General features: G+C 22.5%; 1 protein-coding gene across 1 annotated transcript in view; it reads left to right on the top strand.

Annotated features, from left to right (window-relative positions):
* LOC109604502 (uncharacterized) overlaps window positions 1-21674 on the top strand; it is a 203173-nt gene that overhangs the window by 127825 nt on the left and 53674 nt on the right. The gene's annotated exons all lie outside the window — the stretch shown is intronic.

Below are 21674 nucleotides of genomic sequence, written 5' to 3'. Positions count from 1 at the left end.
TTGAATTCAAAACAGTCAGAAAATTGCTCCATATTAGATTAAACTATGGCTGCAGCTCAAATCTTGATTTATTTAATTTGACAGTATATTCTTTTGTTTTGTTGACTCACATATGTATTTTTATTGTTGAGTGGGAGAGTCAAAACAATATTAAAAAATATTAAATTGTTTTCATATGAATTTTATTACTTTTTTAATCTGATTTTTCTCTTAGGTACACAACAAATATAATAAACTTTTATTTAAGATATTTTCCCTTAGACAGTTTCCTTTTAAATAAACTTTGTTCAGCGAATGATTTGTGAGGAAATTGAATAAGATTATCTCAATCTTTTTTAAACATTTATATATTCTTAAGTTATTATTAAAATTTTAAATATAGATAAAGAAAATAATTTTATACTTTAAAAATAATATTAATAATGATACATAAAATTGAAAATTATAATCAATTATAAATTTGATTTATAATCATTAAAAAATTATAAATTTAATAATAATAATAATTTATAAAAAATATAATACATATAATATAATAAATATATTAAATATAATATTAATAGGGTCCGTAAAAGAATAAATTATAAAATTAAAATTAAATCAATTAAAAATGGTTTTATTTAAAATGTTCAAAATTGAAAAATATGAATTAATAAATAATAAAATTATAAATTTAATTAAAAGAAATTTTTATTAAATTTTTCAAACTTTTAACTCCAATATCTGCTAATTGTTAAGAGTTACGAAAAAATTGTAAATTACCTTTTTTGTAGAGCGTTCATTTTCCTATAAAAAATGTAAATAGAAATTTTCTCTACGATCAAGTAATGACGAGATATGGGGCAGAAGAAAAAATGTAAAATTGAGATGAGAAGGGTCTTCCCATTAAAATTAAAAGCTCATCCTTGGATATCATTGTTTAAAGGTGTCTAGGAACCAATTTTTCAGTGATTTTTTTAATAAAAAAATATCAGTTCATATTATAAATTTTTATGAATAATTAAATAATTTTAAAATCTGAATATGAAGGAAATTATTTGATACATTAAAAACGAATATTTATGAAATACAAAAAAGACTAAATTAAATTCAGAATAGTATCATTTGAAATAATTTAAATTAAAAAAAGCACTAAAAAATTACCTAATTTTTGAAAATAATTTACTCAAAAATTTACTCGAATAATTTAAGAAAAATAAAATTTCAATAAAGTGTATAACATTCTACGCCGACCAAGAAACAGCATTCAAAGAACGGTTTAATAAAAAAAATCCTGTTATGCGTGTGCAAATCCGACATTCAAAAGTTGTCGAAGGTGCGACGTGCAAATTGACTAAATTGGGGGAGTTACACGTTTCGTATTTCGCATTATAAAATCAACTATACGACGTGGAAAAAAAAAATAAAAATCGTGGAGATTTCTCGAGTAAATATTGTAAATTTATAATGCGAAGTGTGTAATATTGAATTGTGGGGCGTATGAGATCAACAAGCCGATTGTAAACCCAATAAATATGCTTATACATACGCCAACCCTCGTGTCCAATTCGATAATTCAATTTGGGGGGCTCTTCCGATCGAATTCTTTTTGAATTTCAAATTATGAGTGCGAAAACATTAAAGGTGGGTCTTTGATCTGCTGATGAAAATTCCTGATTATCACGAGTATAGTGTTTTATGTGTGTGTAACAACTGTTTCTTTGTTTGTTATGACGTTCATTTCGTACTTTGTTATTTATGCAACAAAAGGCTACATGAAAGGGGAGGATGTGTTGGTAACCAAGTGACATACATAAGTTTTTGAAAATGTGAAGGATATTGTATATAACAAGCTCCTAAACAAAGTTTTTGTCAAAAATAATATTATGCATGTTGTTTGCTGTTGAATAAAAATGTTTCTTTGTGCACAAATAAATATTAGATTTATTCTGTGAAGAATTCTTCTTGTTTAACTGACATAAAATTAAAATAAACCAAGAAACAACGTTTACAACAAAACATAATAATGGAATGATATTTCTAGATTTATTATTATATTTATTTAACATAATTGAAGACAAGTCAAAAAATATACTTTTTTAATTAAAATAATAAATAAATAATAATATAAGTAATAAAAGAAAATTTTCAAAATTTAAAAATTAAAATATAAAAATTTGATATTAATATTAAAATTGAATTGGAATAAATTAAATAAATTAAAAAAAAAAATTATATATATATTATATAAAATTATATATATATATATATATATATATATATATATATATATATACACATATATATATATATATATATATATATATATATACATATATATATACATATATATATATGTATATATATATATATATATATATATATATTATATATATTTCAAAATTTAAAAATTAAAATATAAAAATTTGATATTAATATTAAAATTGAATTGGAATAAATTAAATAAATTAAAAAAAAATTATATATATTATATAAAGTTATATATACATATATATATATATATATATATATATATATATATATATATATATATATATATATATATATATATATATATATATATATTAATATTATTTATGTTGCAAAATTGAAAAAATTAACAAATATATGACATTAAAAAATATTAATTTAATAATTAATTAAATAAACAATTAAAATATGTACCTCAAATAATATAAAATATATAAAACATACATATTAATAAAATAAATTAAAAAAAATATATTAAATTAATAATTAAAACATGGAGATTTCATTAGTCAAAATTTATAAAAGAAAATTAACAAAATTTTAATTATCTAAATTAAAATATAAAGAATAAAATTAATAAAAGATTAAAATTAAAATAAAAAATGAAAACTAAAAATTAATTAAATAAAATACATACATTTATATTTAATTAATTAAGTACTATTTTTTTAAAATAAAATAATTACAGCAAAATTATATTAAAAATAAGGTTAAAAACTAATTAAATAAATTAAAATATGTAAATTAACTAAATTAAAATATATAGAACAAAATGAATAAATTTTTAAAATTAATAAATCAAAATAAAAAATGGAAATTAAAAAATTAAAGGATTAATTAAATAATAAATACTAAAATATATAAATTATTAAATTAATAAAAAAAATTAAATACCAATATAAATTTTTAAAATATTAATGATAATAAATGAAAAAAAATATTAAAAATTAAATTAAAAAACTAATTAATTAATTAATTATATATATACAATAATTATAATTATACAATTAATATATATATAATTATACAATTAATATGAAATATGAATGATAATTAATGCCCAAAAATAAAAATAATAATAAAAATTAATTTAAAAAACAAATTAAATAAATTAAAACGTGTAAATAAAAATATATATAACAAAATAAATAAATTTTTGAAATTAAATATTTAAAATCAAAAATGAAAACTGAAAAATTAAAAGCTAATTTAAATAAATAAATTATACAATTAATATAAATGAATTTTTAAAAATATTAATAATAATTAATGCAAAAAAAAATTAATAACTAAATAAATTAATTAACATATGTAAATTATTTAAATCAAAATGAATAAAATATAAATTAAATAAACAAAATAAAAAATGAAAACTAAAAAAATATTCGATTAATGAAATAATACATTTAATATAAAACATTAATATTTATAAATATATTGATAATAATTAATATAAAAATTATTAAAGCTAAATAAGTTAAAATTGAAATAACTAATTATTTAATTAAAAATTTACAATCAAATTTAAATTCAGAGCTTAATTTAAATATTCGTGTAACAAATTAAAAAATAAAAAATTAATATTACTATTAAAAAATAAATAAAATATAATATAAAATTTAATTATAAAATTTATTTCAAATTTAAGTTACAAAAAAGAATAAATTATTTATGTTTTAAGTTATTTTCTTTTTCTTATTTTGTTGTTTTGTCTACATTTGTGTTCAACAGAAAACAATTCTTTCATCATATTTTAGTCTCAAAATATTGTTTCTATGATAATTTTTTTAACTTGATTTTTATGTCAAGCACACAACAGATATATCCAATTTTTATGTGAGTAAAGATGAGTATTTTTATTACAACAAACAGTATACGTAATATTATTTTGTTTAGAAGCTTGAGCCTTATATGCTTTATAAATATGGATCCAGGCAACAATTCAAATAAAACGTAGTGTGAAAAGTGACCCTTGATTTCCTCTGATAATCCGTGTGATAAACGCCGTCCCCATATTCCAATTCTATTAAAACGTGATCTTGTTAGAGTCGAAAAAACTATTTATTTTCGCGTCCCATTTTTCAGGACGTCTCTTTCGTATCAAAAAACGATGTAATTTCCTCTTTTTTCAGCCGATATAAATACCATTTAGTAAATAGGCATTCTGGCGGAAGTAAAAGTTGAATAAATAGTTTCTATCTCGGTGATATAAACAGAAAACCGTGCATGTTAGTTACGTAGAGTGCATATTTAGAGCTGGTTGCATTTCGTGCATAACTAGAAGTGAGGTCAACGCCAACCCCCGCTATCTTTTATTTATATTCTTCTCGTAATCCCGCAAAACACTGAAACGGAGCGCCCGGCCTGAATTTTAAATTCCCCACGCCGGAATGGTGCAGTTTACTTTTCTGACAGCTCCACGTATTGGATAATTGCTTAATCGCTCAGCAGCCGATTAAATTTTGTTGTAAATTTTCCCACCCCATATTGAAATTACGTCAAAAACAATTTAATTATAATTGAACAGAAAAACAATCGCATTCGCCAAGCAAATAATAATGGTGGTGATTCGGCGTGGGGGTTAGATTTTTTGGGGGGTTGGCCGAGGGCATGGAACGTAATAAAACCGTCGCTGCATGCGGCCCATTTTAAAGTTTCGCCTTCGTATTGGGCACAATCAAAAACCGGACACACAATTCCAGCTTGTGTTTGCAATATTGTTCATCTGCACAATCCGGTTGAAATATGGTCTTCTGTCCCTCGGTTTTATTAAATTTGAATTATATGAGGGACCGGTACATGTGAATTTACGATTAAATGACGGCCTTTATTTGCATAAGATTTTCGGGTCCATTGAGGTTTCTGCTTTTTGGGACTGGTTCAAGAAAATTCTATTTGTGGGATGGACGATGTCATGATAATTTTATTATACAGTTATTTATGTTACAATTTACATAATTTAAAAAACTACAAAAGTACCTTTTGTATATATTTATATTCTCTTTTAATTAATAACTTGTTGATTAAGACATTTTTTTTTTTTCATAAACTGTCATTTCTGAAGGTTTCTTATGGGAATTTATGGATAATACATCGATTATGAAATAATAATCAATTGATAATTTTCTCCCGAGAATTATCAATGTATAAATATGAAGAAAAAAATATTTTCTCTTTCAAAATGACCAAGGATTAGGAAAAAAACAAGACATATCCTTTTTTTCTAATATTTCTTTATACACATAATTCAATTAAAAAAAGGTAAACTATAATTGATTTATCAAATATGTTATATTTGTAATAATATCTTTTAATTTTTATATAAAATTTATTCTGTTTTAATTAATAACTTGTTGATTAAGATATTTTTTCGTAAACTATCATTTCTAAAGCTTTCTTGTGGGAATTTATGGATAATACATCGATTTTGAAATAATAATCAATTGATAATTTTCTTCTGAGAATTATCAATGTATAAATATCACGAAAAAAAATTATTTTCTCTAACAAATTGTCCAAAAATCAGGAGAAAAACAAGATATTCCTTTGTTTTCTAATATTTATTCTAATATCAATCTTTATACACATAATTCAATTAAAAAAGGTAAACTATAAATGATTTAACAATATATTATATTTGTAATAATATCTTTTAATTTTTATATAAAATTTATTCTGTTTTAATTAATAACTTATTGATTAAGATATTTTTTCGTAAACTATCATTTCTAAAGGATTCTTGTGGGAATTTATGGATAATACATCGATTATGAAATAATAATCAATTGATAATTTTCTCCTGAGAATTATCAATGTATAAATATCACGAAAAAAATTATTTTCTCTTTCAAAATGTCCAAGGATCAGGAGAAAAACAAGATATATCCTTGTTTTCTAATATTTATTCTAATATCAATCTTTATACACATAATTCAATTAGAAAAAGGTAAACTATAAATGATTTAAGAAATATGTTATATTTGTAATAATATCTTTTAATTTTTATATAAAATCTATTCTGTTTTAATTAATAACTTGTTGATTAAGATATTTTTTCGTAAACTATCATTTCTAAAGGTTTCTTGTGGGAATTTATGGATAATACATCGATTATGAAATAATAATCAATTGATAATTTTCTCCTGAGAATTATCAATGTATAAATATCACGAAAAAAATTATTTTCTCTTTCAAAATGTCCAAGGATCAGGAGAAAAACAAGATATATCCTTGTTTTCTAATATTTATTCTAATATCAATCTTTATACACATAATTCAATTAGAAAAAGGTAAACTATAAATGATTTAAGAAATATGTTATATTTGTAATAATATCTTTTAATTTTTATATAAAATCTATTCTGTTTTAATTAATAACTTGTTGATTAAGATATTTTTTCGTAAACTATCATTTCTAAAGGTTTCTTGTGGGAATTTATGGATAATACATCGATTATGAAATAATAATCAATTGATAATTTTCTCCTGAGAATTATCAATGTATAAATATCACGAAAAAAATTATTTTCTCTATCAAATTGTCCAAAAATCAGGAGAAAAACAAGATATTTCCTTGTTTTCTAATATTTATTCTAATATCAATCTTTATACACATAATTCAATTAAAAAAAGGTAAACTATAATTGATTTATCAAATATGTTATATTTGTAATAATATCTTTTAATTTTTATATAAAATTTATTCTGTTTTAATTAATAACTTGTTGATTAAGATATTTTTTCGTAAACTATTATTTCTAAAGGTTTCTTGTGGGAATTTATGGATAATACATCGATTTTGAAATAATAATCAATTGATAATTTTCTCCTGAGAATTATCAATGTATAAATATCACGAAAAAAATTATTTTCTCTATCAAATTGTCCAAAAATCAGGAGAAAAACAAGATATTTCCTTGTTTTCTAATATTTATTCTAATATCAATCTTTATACACATAATTCAATTAAAAAAAGGTAAACTATAATTGATTTATCACATATGTCATATTTGTAATAATATCTTTTAATTTTTATATAAAATCTATTCTGTTTTAATTAATAACTTGTTGATTAAGATATTTTTTCGTAAACTATCATTTCTGAAGCTTTCTTGTGGGAATTTATGGATAATACATCGATTTTGAAATAATAATCAATTGATAATTTTCTCCTGAGAATTATCAATGTATAAATATCACGAAAAAAATTATTTTCTCTTTCAAAATGTCCAAGGATCAGAAGAAAAACAAGATATATCCTAGTTTTCTAATATTTATTCTAATATCAATCTTTATACACATAATTCAATTAAAAAGAGGTAAACTATAATTGATTTATCACATATGTCATATTTGTAATAAAATCTTTTAATTTTTATATAAAATCTATTCTGTTTTAATTAATAACTTGTTGATTAGGATATTTTTCGTAAACTATCATTTCTAAAGGTTTCTTGTGGGAATTTATGGATAATACATCCATTACGAAATAATAATCAATTGATAATTTTCTCCTGAGAATTATCAATATATAAATATCACGAAAAAAATTATTTTCTCTATCAAATTGTCCAAAAATCAGGAGAAAAACAAGATATTTCCATGTTTTCTAATATTTATTCTAATATCAATCTTTATACACATAATTCAATTAAAAAAAGGTAAACTATAATTGATTTATCACATATGTCATATTTGTAATAATATCTTTTAATTTTTATATAAAATCTATTCTGTTTTAATTAATAACTTGTTGATTAGGATATTTTTCGTAAACTATCATTTCTAAAGGTTTCTTGTGGGAATTTATGGATAATACATCCATTACGAAATAATAATCAATTGATAATTTTCTCCTGAGAATTATCAATATATAAATATCACGAAAAAAATTATTTTCTCTATCAAATTGTCCAAAAATCAGGAGAAAAACAAGATATTTCCATGTTTTCTAATATTTATTCTAATATCAATCTTTATACACATAATTCAATTAAAAAAAGGTAAACTATAATTGATTTATCACATATGTCATATTTGTAATAATATCTTTTAATTTTTATATAAAATCTATTCTGTTTTAATTAATAACTTGTTGATTAAGACATTTTTTCGTAAACTATCATTTCCAAAGGTTTCTTGTGGGAATTTATGGATAATACATCCATTACGAAATAATAATCAATTGATAATTTTCTCCTGAGAATTATCAATATATAAATATCACGAAAAAAATTATTTTCTCTATCAAATTGTCCAAAAATCAGGAGAAAAACAAGATATTTCCATGTTTTCTAATATTTATTCTAATATCAATCTTTATACACATAATTCAATTAAAAAAAGGTAAACTATAATTGATTTATCACATATGTCATATTTGTAATAATATCTTTTAATTTTTATATAAAATCTATTCTGTTTTAATTAATAACTTGTTGATTAAGACATTTTTTCGTAAACTATCATTTCCAAAGGTTTCTTCTGGGAATTTATGGATAATACATCGATTTTGAAATAATAATCAATTGATAATTTTCTCTTGAGAATTATCAATGTATAAATATCACGAAAAAAATTATTTTCTCTTTCAAAATGTCCAAGGATCAGAAGAAAAACAAGATATATCCTTGTTTTCTAATATTTATTCTAATATCAATCTTTATACACATAATTCAATTAAAAAAAGGTAAACTATAATTGATTTATCACATGTGTCATATTTGTAATAATATCTTTTAATTTTTATATAAAATCTATTCTGTTTTAATTAATAACTTGTTGATTAAGATATTTTTCGTAAACTATCATTTCTAAAGGTTTCTTGTGGGAATTATGGATAATACATCGATGTATGAAATAATAATCAATTGATAATTTTCTCCTGAGAATTATCAATGTATAAGTATCACGAAAAAAAATATTTTCTCTATTAAATTGTCCAAAAATCAGGAGAAAAACAAGATATTTCCTTGTTTTCTAATATTTTTTCTAATATCAATTTTTATACACATAATTCAATTAAAAAAGGTAATCTATAAATGATTTAACAAATATGTTATATTTGTAAGAATATCTTTTAATTTTTATATAACATTTATTCTGTTTTAATTAATAACTTGTTGATTAAGATATTTTTTCGTAAACTATCATTTCTAAAGGTTTCTTGTGGGAATTTATGGATAATACATCGATTATGAAATAATAATCAATTGATAATTTTCTCCTGAGAATTATCAATGTATAAATATCACGAAAAAAATTATTTTCTTTACCCCATATCAGGAAAAAACAAGAAATATGACTATAATAATGAACTGATCATTTTCACATGATTATCAATGTATAAATATCATTAAAAATATTTAACAATATTTATCCACAAAAGGGTAAATTTAAGTAGTACCTTTAGTAGCTAAAAATTGAATGGACACACCGATACAACATAACATGTAAATTAAAAATTAAAACATCCCCATTTTAGTCAACGAACAGCAACAGTCGGGAACCAAATTAAAATCCATTAACACCAAACAATACAACATTTTAACGCCCTCAAAAACCGTTCAAAACTGTTCATTTATGGCAAATTGAAAAAGGGGCAGTTTTTCAAAACCATTCAATTCCAGCAAAGCTCATAAAGAACAGCCGAGACAATATTTATGTAACAATGAACCATGTCAAAGCACATTGTGAAAGAAATGGATTATTTCTACATTAATATAAAATATTCAACGCAGCAATAATGTTAAATCTAAATACGATGATGTCATTGACGATGATTATATTTAAACCACCGCCACACATATTTATTAAAGACCATTCTGGTCGTCTGCTTGTTTACCGCTGGTCTATAATTAAAGTGTCACTCACTCACCACCGTCGTGTTTATAGATAATATTTGTGAAAACTAGGATTAAAGCCTTTATGATTCACTCACTTAATTATATATCAAAACGGTGTCGTTTCTAACTTTCACACACGCCTGATCTAGTTCAAGAATAAATGGGGGGTAATAAATGATAAATTACTTATTGTTACGAACTATTAAGCTTTAATAATGCCCGATTTAATCGTGTCGTATTTCAGGCGCTTGTTTGTGGACGTTTTATCGTCCTCCTTCCAAACGGTGGACCAAATTTGACCCAGATATTTCTGGGGTGGTGTTTTTTGTCAAAGCTTTCTATTTTAAATTATAAATCTAAGTACATCACCATTAAAAGCTCCTGTTTAGGAAGGTTAAAACCTTTTTACTGAAACATGATCCTTTTTCAGGAAGGATCTTCCCCAAGAATTAAAATACTAAGTTAAATTTATCCAAAACTATTGATAATATTGACTTAATTTCAATTATTAACATCTCTTTAGTAAACTTCATAAGAAATTTAATTAAAAAACTATTTAAAAAAGTCTAAATTGATGTATTAAACAATCAGGATTCTTCTCATTTTATCTGAGATTCACGTAGTAAGACAAATTAATTAAGACAGGTATTTTGTATAAGATTTCTGTGTGCACATCGGTCAAAGGGACATTAATTTTCTACGTAAATGACAACTGTATATTATAAAAGTTCCAGTTCTTTCGTACGATTGACTTGGAATACTTGTTGGGGCCATTTATCTTCTCGTTGTCTGTGCGAATTGATTTGGAAAGTTGTAGGAATGTCATTAATTTTCCAACAAATTATATTCCACTCCGCCGCAGACTGCGACAACACCATAATTTTATTTTTTTGCCTAACAAATAATATTTCACAAAATTGAAAATAGTGCGGGGGTGGGGTGAAAAAAATCCAATCTAGCCGCCCAAATTATGCGATAAATCTGAAAGGGGCACAATTAAAAACGGCTTAATGTGACGTTTGATAGAATCTTGATTATGCAGTTTCCAATTTTTCAACCGCACCGAATTACACATTTATACCGTTGTTTGTCACCTGGGCACAGTCTCACATGACGAACGGGTCAATTTTTGTTAATTTGCATGCAAAACAGCACCCCGTCCGACAACGCAACAACACGAAACAAGATTCTTAATAAACGTATCCGGGATTATTTAAATTTGTGCCTCGGCAAAATGAATAATACGAAATCAAGGAAAAATAATGCGAGTGCCGATTTTAAATGCGATTGTCTCTACGACGGCAATCCCCGCGCTGATTTAATACAACCCTTAAGAGGATTCCACGTTCCGGTCCCCCGTGTGCAATATTGGATTGTCATATTTGATGGCTCGTTTGCATTTTTTAGTCGCGTCGTCGAAATTATCCCCGCTGAAGGAACCGTGCCGCAAAAAAATTACCTTGTATAAAATCTCGTATTTTTTTTCGGGGTGGGGGTTGGGGTTGCGTTTAATTTTGGTGCGGGGTGTAATTGTAATCGGGCTGGGTCGATCAACTAAACAAATGTGAAATTGACTGATTTATTCAATCAATAATTTAAGTGGTTTCAGGAATCTTGAAAATCCTGAAAAAATACTGAAATTATGTTTTGTTACATTTTATATTTTTCAATGATTGAAACTAATTTAAATATATACGACCAATTATCAGTAATTTAATTGGTTTCAAAAATCCTGAAAGTTCTGAAAAAATACTGAAATTATATTTTGTTACATTTTATATTTTTCAATTACAGAAACTAATTTAAATATGTACGATCAATTATCAATAACTTAATTGATTTCAGAAATCCTGAAAATACTGAAAAAATACTGAAATTTTTGTTACATTTTATATTTTTCAATAACATAAACTAATTTAAATATGAACTATCAATTATCAATAATTTAATTGGTTTCAGAAATCCTGAAAGTCCTGAAAAAATACTGAAATTATGTTTCGTTACATTTTATATTTTTCAATAACAGAAACTAATTTAAATATGTACGATCAATTATCCATAATTTAATTGGTTTCAGAAATCCTGAAAGTTGTGAAAAAATACTGAAATTATGTTTTGTTACATTTTATATTTTTCAATAACTGAAACTACTTTAAATATGTACGATCAATTATCAATAATTTAATTGGTTTCAGAAATCCTGAAAGTCCTGAAAAAATACTGAAATTATGTTTTGTTAAATTAATATTTTTCAATAACTGAAACTAATTTAAATATTTACGATCAATTATCAATAATTTAATTGGTTTCAAAAATGATGAAAGTCCTGAAAAAATACTGAAATTATGTTTTCTAACATTTTATATTTTTCAATAACAGAAACTAATTTGAATATGAACGATCAATTATCAATAATTTAATTGGTTTCAGAAATCCTGAAAGTTCAGAAAAAATACTAAAATTATGTTTCGTTACATTTTATATTTTTTAATAACAGAAACTAATTTAAATATGTACGATCAATTATCAATAATTTAATTGGTTTCTGAAATCCTGAAACTTCTGAAAAAATACTGAAATTATGTTTTGTTAAATTTATATTTTTCAAAAACTGAAACTAATTTAAACATTTACGATTAATTATCAATAATTTAATTGGTTTCAGAACTCTTGAAAGTCCTGAAAAAATACTGAAATTATGTTTTCTAACATTTTATATTTTTCAATAACACAAACTAATTTAAATATGAACTATCAATTATCAATAATTTAATTGGTTTCAGAAATCCTGAAAGTCCTGAAAAAATACTGAAATTATGTTTCGTTACATTTTATATTTTTCAATAACAGAAACTAATTTAAATATGTACGATCAATTATCCATAATTTAATTGGTTTCATAAATCCTGAAAGTTGTGAAAAAATACTGAAATTATGTTTTGTTACATTTTATATTTTTCAATAACTGAAACTACTTTAAATATGTACGATCAATTATCAATAATTTAATTGGTTTCAGAAATCCTGAAAGTCCTGAAAAAATACTGAAATTATGTTTTCTAACATTTTATATTTTTCAATAACAGAAACTAATTTGAATATGAACGATCAATTATCAATAATTTAATTGGTTTCTGAAATCCTGAAACTTCTGAAAAAATACTGAAATTATGTTTTGTTAAATTTATATTTTTCAAAAACTGAAACTAATTTAAACATTTACGATTAATTATCAATAATTTAATTGGTTTCAGAACTCTTGAAAGTCCTGAAAAAATACTGAAATTATGTTTTCTAACATTTTATATTTTTCAATAACAGAAACTAATTTAAATATGAACTATCAATTATCAATAATTTAATTGGTTTCAGAAATCCTGAAAGTCCTGAAAAAATACTGAAATTATGTTTCGTTACATTTTATATTTTTCAATAACAGAAACTAATTTAAATATGTACGATCAATTATCCATAATTTAATTGGTTTCATAAATCCTGAAAGTTGTGAAAAAATACTGAAATTATGTTTTGTTACATTTTATATTTTTCAATAACTGAAACTACTTTAAATATGTACGATCAATTATCAATAATTTAATTGGTTTCAGAAATCCTGAAAGTCCTGAAAAAATACTGAAATTATGTTTTCTAACATTTTATATTTTTCAATAACAGAAACTAATTTGAATATGAACGATCAATTATCAATAATTTAATTGGTTTCTGAAATCCTGAAACTTCTGAAAAAATACTGAAATTATGTTTTGTTAAATTTATATTTTTCAAAAACTGAAACTAATTTAAACATTTACGATTAATTATCAATAATTTAATTGGTTTCAGAACTCTTGAAAATCCTGAAAAAATACTGAAATTATATTTTCTAACATTTTATATCTTTCAATAACAGAAACTAATTTAAACATGAACTATCAATTATCAATAATTTAATTGGTTTCAGAAATCCTGAAAGTTCTGAAAAAATACTGAAATTATGTTTTGTTACATTTTATATTTTTCAATAACTGAAACTACTTTAAATATGTACGATCAATTATCAATAATTTAATTGGTTTCAGAAATCCTGAAAGTCCTGAAAAAATACTGAAATTATGTTTTGTTAAATTAATATTTTTCAATAATTGAAACTAATTTAAATATTTACGATTAATTATCAATAATTTAATTGGTTTCAGAACTCTTGAAAGTCCTGAAAAAATACTGAAATTATGTTTTGTTAAATTTATATTTTTCAAAAACTGAAACTAATTTAAACATTTACGATTAATTATCAATAATTTAATTGGTTTCAGAACTCTTGAAAGTCCTGAAAAAATACTGAAATTATGTTTTCTAACATTTTATATTTTTCAATAACAGAAACTAATTTAAATATGAACTATCAATTATCAATAATTTAATTGGTTTCAGAAATCCTGAAAGTCCTGAAAAAATACTGAAATTATGTTTCGTTACATTTTATATTTTTCAATAACAGAAACTAATTTAAATATGTACTATCAATTATCCATAATTTAATTGGTTTCAGAAATCCTGAAAGTTGTGAAAAAATACTGAAATTATGTTTTGTTACATTTTATATTTTTCAATAACTGAAACTACTTTAAATATGTACGATCAATTATCAATAATTTAATTGGTTTCAGAAATCCTGAAAGTCCTGAAAAAATACTGAAATTATGTTTTCTAACATTTTATATTTTTCAATAACAGAAACTAATTTGAATATGAACGATTAATTATCAATAATTTAATTGGTTTCTGAAATCCTGAAACTTCTGAAAAAATACTGAAATTATGTTTTGTTAAATTTATATTTTTCAAAAACTGAAACTAATTTAAACATTTACGATTAATTATCAATAATTTAATTGGTTTCAGAACTCTTGAAAATCCTGAAAAAATACTGAAATTATATTTTCTAACATTTTATATCTTTCAATAACAGAAACTAATTTAAACATGAACTATCAATTATCAATAATTTAATTGGTTTCAGAAATCCTGAAAGTTCTGAAAAAATACTGAAATTATGTTTTGTTACATTTTATATTTTTCAATAACTGAAACTACTTTAAATATGTACGATCAATTATCAATAATTTAATTGGTTTCAGAAATCCTGAAAGTCCTGAAAAAATACTGAAATTATGTTTTGTTAAATTAATATTTTTCAATAATTGAAACTAATTTAAATATTTACGATTAATTATCAATAATTTAATTGGTTTCAGAACTCTTGAAAGTCCTGAAAAAATACTGAAATTATGTTTCGTTACATTTTATATTTTTCAATAACAGAAACTAATTTAAATATGTACGATCAATTATCAATAATTTAATTGGTTTCAGAAATCCTGAAAGTCCTGAAAAAATACTGAAATTATGTTTTGTTAAATTAATATTTTTCAATAATTGAAACTAATTTAAATATTTACGATTAATTATCAATAATTTAATTGGTTTCAGAACTCTTGAAAGTCCTGAAAAAATACTGAAATTATGTTTCGTTACATTTTATATTTTTCAATAACAGAAACTAATTTAAATATGTACGATCAATTATCCATAATTTAATTGGTTTCAGAAATCCTGATAGTTTTGAAAAAATACTGAAATTATGTTTTGTTACATTTTATATTTTTCAATAACTGAAACTACTTTAAATATGTACGATCAATTATCAATAATTTGATTGGTTACAGAAGTCCTGAAAAAATACTGAAATTTGTTTTGTTACATTTTATATTTTTCAGTAACTGAAACTATTTTAAATAAGTACGATCAATTATTCAATAATTAAAAATCTTAGCTAATTAAAATATAAAAAAAATATTTTCAGGTCAGTTTGTTTTCAGCAAATTAACATTATGTAATACAACAGAAAATAAACGAACCCATTTAACGATTTCCAACAGTGTTAAAATATTATATTGTGTAGTGTTAATGGATTTTAATTTGTTATTCGATTGCAGCGGTTGTGAATAACCGCAGTTCATAAACTAAAACGGGGACATTTTAATTTTATTTTAACCAGTCACGACATGCTAAAAATAACCCCCCGACAAATACACAATATGAATTGTGACTGTTACAGGCTACAAAATGTGTCTTTGGTACCCCACGGTTGTTTTAGTTTAAACAAAATTCGGCAAAACAAGGACGAGTCGTATAAATATGAATAAGAAAGTTCAGAAATTTGGCTGGTGGATATGCGGAAACCAAAACGAAATGTCTGGGGGGTGATAAATCTCTCTGGTTGATTTCATATGGTACACAACGTATCAAGAGTGCGAGGATAAAATACGCACGTGTAACTAACGGCCTACGTGTGTGTGATTGTAGATTAGAAAAAATTGGGCGAATGTTCACTTTTTGTTTACGTAGATTTATGGCTGTACTGTTTTTGCCTTCAAATTTATTAAGAATTCCTATCAAACTTTTTACTTATATTTATTTTTTGTGTATTAAATTATTTAATAAAAAATTGAGTTACTGAAAGTTTGAGTTGTTATTATTATTAACCAGGGAATTCAAAGAAAAGTTTTAAATTTAATATACTACTGAAAAATACTTACGTGAAAAAATGATCTCCTTATCTGAAATAATAGAAACATTTAATTTATATAAATATACATAACATAAAATCATTAAAAATAGATAAATTGTTAAAAGTAGCTCAATAAAATATAAATTATAATGAAAAATTTGAAAAATTAATATTGATAATCTATTAAAAAAAAATTATTTTGTTATTAATGGTAACTGAAAACTAAAAAACCACTGAAAATGTCTGAAAAGTAAGTTTTTAAGTGAATTTTTGAAAGTTTGTTAATTTATTTGAATTGAGGTAATAAAAAACATAATTTGAAACATTTAATTTATATAAATACACATATTTTTATCAGACGAAAGAAAATTTATACTGAAAATGTCTGAAAAGTAAGTTTTAAATTAAACAACTGGTTTGGATTGTTCATAATTAACATGAATTAATTACATTTTATTAATTAATTTTACTTCAGCTAAACGTGTATGGTGTGTGAGGTAAATATCCTGTTTGATAAAGTTTTCACACCTCTAAAAAATCAGCTTAATTAAAATGGAAAGCTTCCCACCACAAAATAAGACGAGGTTGTGCTTTCGCATTTACAAAAATAAATGTTACCACACATTTATTTATACGTCACAAGGGAAGTATATAATTTCCTCTTATCGATCTGCTAGAAAATGTAACCCCTGTCGAAAATATAATCCCTACATTCTACAGCCGAATGGAAAATTGTAATTTTCAGCAATAATCCGATTCCTTGTCAACAATAAATCACGTTGCACTGCTGGACATTTCCTCGTTTGCTCCTGCTGTAATTAATAAACGATTTTAAGTGCCAGGAATTAATATTTCACCTACAACAAACTGGAATAAATTAAAATCATGGAATGTACAACGGTTTATTTATCCCTGAGGTGCTTATGCAGATTAGTAATGTGTGATTTTAGTTAACTAATAATTCAATAAGTACATATTAGATGTACTTAGTTGTTCGTGCAACCTATTACATAGTTGGGACGATGTTTCCATTAATTCGGATTTACTGTATTACACTGTGATTATCTGTATACGTGGACGTGTAACTAGAATTGTGCCTCGTTAACTACAAAAAAATTATTCAATTGTTTACCATTTGTGGGACATCCAATTAAACGATTTAGTTTTCATTTTATTTTATTGGTTATCTTAAATTTATAAGCTTACTTTTTTAAAGCTATATAAATTTATATTTAATATTTTCAATATTCCTTCAAAAATTGTGATTAATTTAAGGAATTTTCAAGACAACCAATGGGAGAAGATCTTTTGATGTGCATGTGTGTGTGTACGAAGTAAATCCCCAGACAAAAAGGCAATTGTCTGGCACCCAACTATTTTTAGCAAACGTTCTTTAATGACGTAAAGTAAATCCGTTTTGTTGGGTGATAAATAGTTTGGACTGATAAGTGTATCTTCATCCCGGCTAATCCCCGCCATATCAGGGCCGAAAATCTACAGATTCATTCCAATTCTTTCGCGTTTAATCCGCACCGTCTTAGCCGTACTCCCCATTCGGCAAATACGAGAAAAACCCGCGGATTAACGTAATATTTTCCATCGGCGGCACCACGGTAATAAAAACGTACGGTGCAAATATTAATAGTTTGGATTTATTGCTTGTAACTTTTAATGGATGATTTATTGTGTTCGACGCCCCTTTTTTGTTTCGATTTGTTTAATGAATCGGACCGATAAAAAATTATTCGTTTCGATACATTATAGGACACACAAAAATACAATAAAATCAAATAAATATATTTTATCACAAACATTTATAGTGAAAATATAGAAATTTCCTATAAACTAGAAAATATTTTTTAATTTCAGTTTATAAAATTTTAAAAGTTATTAAAAAACAACCAATTAAATTTTAAAATAATTAAATTTATAAAATTGAGTTGAAATTGAGAACAACTTAATTAAGAAAAAAATGTGAAATTGTTGATTTAATTTTATAAATTTTTAAAATTAACCCAAAAAATTGAATAAAACCAATTAAATTTTAAAGTAAATGAAATTATTCGTTTACCTTTATAAAATTTACAAAAATTAAGCCTAAAAAACTAAAATTAACCAATTAAATTTAAATTTTTAAATCAAAATTATAAGATTAAAAAAAAATTAAAAACAGCAAATTAAATTTAAAAATGATTAAAATTATTAATTTTAAACAATTAAAATTTTAAAAATTAAATTTAAAAATGTAAAAATGTCTAATTGAATTTTAGAACTATTAAAGTTAAAAATTAAAAAATTAAGCTTAAAAAATTAAAAATAATGAATTAAATTTAAAACAATAAAAATTGCTAATTTAAATGAATCAAATTTAGAAAAATAAGCTTAAAAAATTAAAAATATTTAATTAAATTAAATAATTAACAATATAATTATTAATTTGACTGTATATAATTTTAAAAAGTAAGCTTAAAAAATTAAAAATAACTAATTAAATTTTGAAACTATTAAAGTTGTTAAGTTAAATTAATAAAAATTAAAAAAATAAGTTTAAAAAATTTAAAAATAATGAATTAAATTTAAAACTATTAAACAATTTTTAATTTAAATTAATCAAATTCAAAAAATTATGCTTAAAATATTAAAAATAATTAATTAAATTAAAAAAATAATAATAAAATTATTAATTTAAATGTATATAATTTTAAAAAGTAATATTAACTAAAAATAACTAACTGAATTTTGAAACAATGAAAATTGTTTAGATAAATTAATAAAAGTTAAAAAATTAAGGTTAAGAACTTAAAAATAATTAAATTTAAAACAATTAAAATTGTTAATTTGAATTAATCAAATTTAAAATAATAATAATAATAGTAAAATTATTAATTTAAATGTATATAATTTTAAAAAGTAAGTTTAAAAAATTAAAAATAAATTTTGAAACAATTAGAATTGTTAAGTTAAATTTATAAAAATTAAAATATATATATAATAATCAATTAAATCAGAAAAATCATAATAAATTTTTTAATTTTAAAAAATTTATTTATTTATATTTATAAAACTTACAAAAATTCATAGAATTAAAAAAAAAATAAATTTAAAATAATTAAAAGCAAGGAATTAATTTAAAAAAAAAATTAAAATAGTTAATTTATACAACAAAATTTAAAAATTCAAACTTATAAGATGAAAAATAAACATTTAAATAAAAAAGAAAACTAATAATGTAATTGTTAATTTAGAAATAACTAATCAAATTTTACATTAAATAAAATAAATAAAATATTAAAAAATTAAGCTTAAAAATATTAAAAAAATATCAAATTAAAATTTAAATCAATTAAAATCTTTAATTAAAATTAATAAAATTCAAAAATTTAAGTTTAAAAGACTAAAAAATTAATAAAATTTTAGACATTAGGCTTAAAAAATTAAAAGTAACCAAATTATTTTTCAATAACTGAAACTAATTTAAATATGTACGATCAATTATCAATAATTTAATTGGTTTCAGAAATCCTGAATAAAATACTGAAATTATGTTTTATTAAATCTTATATTTTTAAATAAATTATATTAATTATCCATAATTTAATTGGTTTCAGAAATCCTGAAACTCCTGAAAAAAATACTGAAATTATATTTTGTTACATTTTATATTTTTCAATAACTGAAACTAATTTAAATATGTACGATCTTAAATTAATAATTTAATTGGTTTGAGAAATCCTTAAAGTCCTGAAAAAATACTGAAATTATGTTTTCTTACATTTTATATATTTCAATGACTGAAACTAATTTAAATATGTATGATCAATTATCCATAATTTAGTTGGTTTCAGAAATCCTGAAAGTCTTGAAAAAAATACTGAAATTATTTTTGTTATATTTTATATTTTTCCATAACTGAAACTAATTTAAATATGAACGATCAATTATCAATAATTTAATTGGTTTCAGAAATGCTGAAAATTCTGAAAAAAATACTGAATTTATGTAATCAATTAAATAAAATATAAGAAAAATAATTATATAATTGTATTATTAATTAATATAATGTATAATTAAGCTTAAAAATATAGAATAAAATTAAAAGAATTAAAATCTTTCATTAAAATTAATGAAATTAAAAAACTAAATAAAATTTTAGAAATTAGGCTTAAATAATTAAAAGTAACCTATTAAATTTTCAAAATATTTGAATTTATATGAATTTCATACTTAATAAATGGTCTTAGGCAATATTACCTTCTTTCTACTTCTGCCTTACCCTGTTAAATATAACATTTGAAGTTTTATTAAGTTTAACTCGACTATTTTACCTCCGATACTAACGAATTATGTATTTCATGAATCCCCTCTGTAACTAAAATGATAAACTGGAAAATACATGATCTAACCGAAAAAAAAAGGAAAACGAATATGGTTTCAACGTTCAGCACACCCGAATTACCCCAAACAAAACGGGAAAGTCCCACATTCGAAAAGTCGCCCCGAAACCGTGAACCAGTGTTATTTTAATAATTAAACAAAAGAGGATTCGGTCAAAAAATTGTCGGCAACATCAAAGCGAAACCGTAATGAACCCGTACAATTAGGGGGTGGGCGCCTAATCCGGGGCTCTGACGACGCGAAATAGTGGGTGGCCGCAAAAAAGATTAGTGGTTTTGATGAATTCGCCGGATACGCAACGCGTTTAACGCCCGTTATATTTATTAGTATTACGGTTTACACTTTTGTTTTTTTTATTTTTAGACCGCCCCGCCGTGATATTTTTATGCCCGGATAATTGCCGTGTAACGCCGGAAATCCGGGCTAATGTGGACTTTGTTGGGTTACACGTTTACACCACTAAATGTATTATGGGGGCGTATATTTATTAATTTATAATTATATTATGTCGCAATCAACACTTTACCATAAATAAATTATCAAATAATATTTTATTATTATATTGTTATATATTGTTTATTAAAAATAAACAAGTAAACTTAAAAAAATTAAAG

Source organism: Aethina tumida, chromosome 5 (genome assembly GCF_024364675.1).
Source record: "Aethina tumida isolate Nest 87 chromosome 5, icAetTumi1.1, whole genome shotgun sequence".
NCBI classification, from domain to species: Eukaryota; Metazoa; Arthropoda; class Insecta; order Coleoptera; family Nitidulidae; genus Aethina; species Aethina tumida.
Note: the sequence above shows the minus strand (reverse complement) of the source record. Positions and strands in the feature narration are given on the sequence as shown.